Here is a 4,065-nt window from a genome sequence, read left to right as displayed (position 1 = left end):
ATTCTAGTGTTTGATATTTTCAGACTTAATATTTTATAATTAAATGTCCTTGATGTGATAACTTTCAGATTTTGGGAAACATTATATAGTGGACTCTTATGTATTGTTATTTCTTACTTTCATAAATTTGAGCTTCCGTATTATTGTCTTATAATATAAATTGGGGTTTGTAACATTGATTCTCCCACCTAGAAGGATGAGGGTGGTGCCACTAATGGCCCATTTTGGGTCGTGACAAATAATTTTGAGGAGGGTGGTAAAAAATATTCCTTGGCTAAAACCCTAAAAAATTTCCTCTACCTTCTTCTCAACAAAACAGTCGCCGCCACCCATCACCATTACAACAACTACAACAGCTCGCTCTCTCTCTCTCATTGTTACCACCTCACACTAGAGAAACCAAACGACCCCTCTCATCTCTTCCTTACTTTTATTTTTGCAATAGCTAGCACATCACCAGAAACAACCACACCAGACTTACACAAAATAGCAGAACACAACAACCAAAATGACCACACAACCTTTCTTTTTCCTATTCTCTCGTTACCAAACCACCGCATACCATAATCGGCAAACCAACCGGAAAACTTCGAGATAAAATGTGTACTAAAGAGAATACTCTCTTCTGTCATGGCTTGCTATAAAAAATGATTCTTCTTTCTCTATGGTTTCAAGGCAAGCTCACAAGTTACGGCGAAAATCCAAGTCCTAACTTTCAGATCTGCCCGAAAAAAAGTGACACCCAGGTAATCCTTGTTACTTCAGTGTTTTGTTCTAGTTCTTAAGCTTATTTTGTTTTATTTTTTGAAAGTTTTAGTTCTTGTGTTCTTTACCTCTATAATATATCATTATTATTTTAAAGTTTGTTCTACAGATTGTGCTTTATTTAGCTATGGTCATAAGATTGTGTTTTGCTTCCATTACTCTTGTTCCTGTGATGTTGCAAGTTTAGTTCTTGACTGATTTTTCACCATTTTAATTATCTTATTTTCATTTTTTTATTGTTTAAAAGTGACCACCATCGATTTTCCTTTGGCTTTGGTAAATAAATAACCCATATGTTACTTCGTTTTCCTTTTAGATCTGGCGGAGGGGTTCAAAATTCGGCCGCTGTTAGAGCCCGTTTGGATGGGCTTAAAAAAAGTAACTTTTATGTATGAAGTGCTTTTAGAATTTTGAAGTGCTTAAAGTTATTTTTATAAATAAGCAGTTGAGTGTTTGGATAAAAGTGCTTATGATGTGAATTTTAGGATTAAAAAAATAAAAAAAGGTAGTTTGAGAATTTAGTTAAGATATAAGGGATATAAAAGTAATTTCCATGGTCAAAGAAAATGACTTTAAGCACTTTGGAAAAAAAAGTTAGGAATCCTAACTTTTCATTTTTGACTGACTTTAAGAACTTTCTGACTTAAAGTCAGCATTAGGCAAACACGTCCAAAAGCTGAAAAGGGGCTTTAAGTTGGTTTTGACCAACTTAAAGCCAATTCAAACGGGCTCTTAGTTCCATTTTATATTAGTAGTTGCTATTATAGTTTTTTGGGTAAACTTCACGTTTTCTTATCAGTTGTGGTTAACTTTAATTTTGCACTATATTATTTCATTTTAGGTGTCGATTCATCCATTTTTGTGTGACTTTACTAACATTTGAACTCCGGCAATATTATTGTCATACTAAATTTGTTACATGTTTAATTTGATTATTGGATTGCAGGCGTTATGTTATCTATTTCACTGTCTTTCTTCTTCATTTTTCTTACTGTTGTTAGGGATATTTTATTTCTTTGTTTGTGGTTGGTTAATTATTACATCTATCATATTTTGCATTGTTTAATAATTTGACACTTATTGATTGTCACTATCACTATACATTTTTTTTGACATGTTAATTTTTATATTATTTTTTTATTAAAATGATTAAATTTTTAAATTAAAATTGGCCAATGAAAAAGACGAAAATTTTAGTTTAAATTTACATTACATATTATACATTATAATTTGAAGGTTTGAACTCCGGTAACTACTATCAATTTTTTTTTTGAATCTAAATACATATTCATTAGGTTGGTTTGATTATGTCCTAGTTGTTTATAGCGTTGTGTATTTCTTTTACTATATATCATGTTCATTTTCTGCTATGCTTTGGTATTGCTTTAACTTTTGTACAATTTTTTTTTATTATATGTTGTATTCTTACACACATATCATTAGCTTCAATGGTGTTTTTTTCATCTATTTGTGTACTACTTATTGTTTTCATATTTTTTGGACTTAAGTTTTTGTAGTGAGCATAGCTATGATAGAGATGTTTTAAAGTGTTTTTGGGACTACTCTGATGACCACTGTTGAATTTGGTAAAAAGCACCAAAAGTCTTTGTTTTATTGTTCATTTTTATTATTAATATTTTGTTATAAAATATACTAGCTTAACAAAATTGGAGGAGAGAGTAAGAGAAAAGAAAGGAAAATAGAGGAGAAATTTTGTATCTGTGTATGTCTATTTTCCATGCCAAAAACTGGCAATTTAACTGGGTCTGCAAATTGAACATTTAGTAGATGAGGTTTTTGTCCACTAATCTGCCTACACTGAGAAAATCGTAAAATGATTTTACATGGACAAAGCACATTCATTAAGTACTCCAATGGTTGTTCGATCACTTGAAGTGGAAAAAGATCCATTTCGATCTCCAGAAGAGGATAAGGAACTTCTTGGTCCTGAAGTACCATATCTCAGTGCAATTGGTGCACTTATGTATCTTGCTAACGCAACAAGACCTGATATAACATTTTCTGTTAATTTGCTGGCAAGGTATAGTTCATCCTCAACGCAAATGCATTAGAATGGTATCAAGCATATTTTGTGATACCTAAAAGTACTATTGATATAGGTTTGTTTTATACTAACAAAGTTTGTGCAGACCTTATTGGTTATGCAGATGCAAGTTATTTATCAAATCCACATAAAGCTCGATCTCAAACAGGTTATCTATTTACATACGGAGGAACTGCTATATCATGGCGATCTACAAAACAGTCTATTGTTGCTATTTCTTCAAATCATGCTGAAATAATAGCAATTTATTAAGCAAGTAGAGAATGTGTGTGGTTGAGATCGATAATATATTTCATTAAAGAAAGATGTTGCCTGAAAAATGATGTTAAAGTTCCCACATTTATATTCGAAGACAATGCTGCGTTTATATCTCAATTGAAAGGTGGCTTCATAAAAGGAGATAGAACGAAATATATTTCACCAAAATTATTCTTCACACATGATCTCCAGAAGAATAGTGATATTGATGTACAAAAAGTTCGTTCAATTGATAATCTTGCAGATTTATTTACAAAGGCGTTACGAACATCAACTTTTGAGAAGCTAAGACATAAAGTTGGAATGCGTCGTCTCCAAAATATCAAATGAAGTTTTTATTAGGGAGAGTAAAATACGCGCTGCACTCTTTTTTCCTTAACCAAGATTTTGTTCTACTGATTTTTCCTGGTAATTTTTTAATAAGGCAACACTCAAGGCGTATTACCTGATGTGTGTATTCTTTTTTCTTCACTAGGCTTTTTCTCACTGAATTTTTTCTTGTAAGGTTTTAACGAGACACAATATTTATGGATATTTACGATAATTATGTGTATTGTTTCTTGTAAAGTTTTTTTAATTATACATGAACATCCAAGGTGAAGTATTATGTAATTGATGTCTTTTTCCTACATGGGGCCCCTTAAAGTGGGCAAGTTGCCCACTAGTTTTTCCTCTTCTTTCTAGCATTTTTTGTCTATAAATTGCTAGAAAGAAGAGGAAAAACTAGTGAGCAACTTGCCCACTTTAAATGGGCCCCACGTAGGAAAAAGACACCCATTACATAATATATTTTTCATAGTTAGTGAGCAAATTTTCTTTAGCTTTGTTGTTGTTCAATGTTACATTCTTTTTTATTATATTTTAAGCACTGTATTGAGGATATTAGTCAGTCCACTATGATTGCTTCTTTTATAATTTTTGTACCGTTTGAATTGAACTATGACAATATTTTCCTTTACTTTGTATTTAAGTTGATA

General features: G+C 31.5%; 1 long non-coding RNA gene across 1 annotated transcript; it reads left to right on the top strand.

The window, feature by feature from the left end:
- Window positions 1-238: 238 nt before the first annotated feature.
- On the top strand, window positions 239-3,347 carry LOC129887271 (uncharacterized). Its single transcript, XR_008766315.1, has 2 exons — window positions 239-746; window positions 2,916-3,347. It is a non-coding gene; the product is annotated as an uncharacterized LOC129887271 (long non-coding RNA).
- Window positions 3,348-4,065: the final 718 nt, after the last annotated feature.

This window comes from Solanum dulcamara, chromosome 4 (assembly GCF_947179165.1).
Source record: "Solanum dulcamara chromosome 4, daSolDulc1.2, whole genome shotgun sequence".
Taxonomy (NCBI): domain Eukaryota; kingdom Viridiplantae; phylum Streptophyta; class Magnoliopsida; order Solanales; family Solanaceae; genus Solanum; species Solanum dulcamara.
Note: the sequence above shows the minus strand (reverse complement) of the source record. Positions and strands in the feature narration are given on the sequence as shown.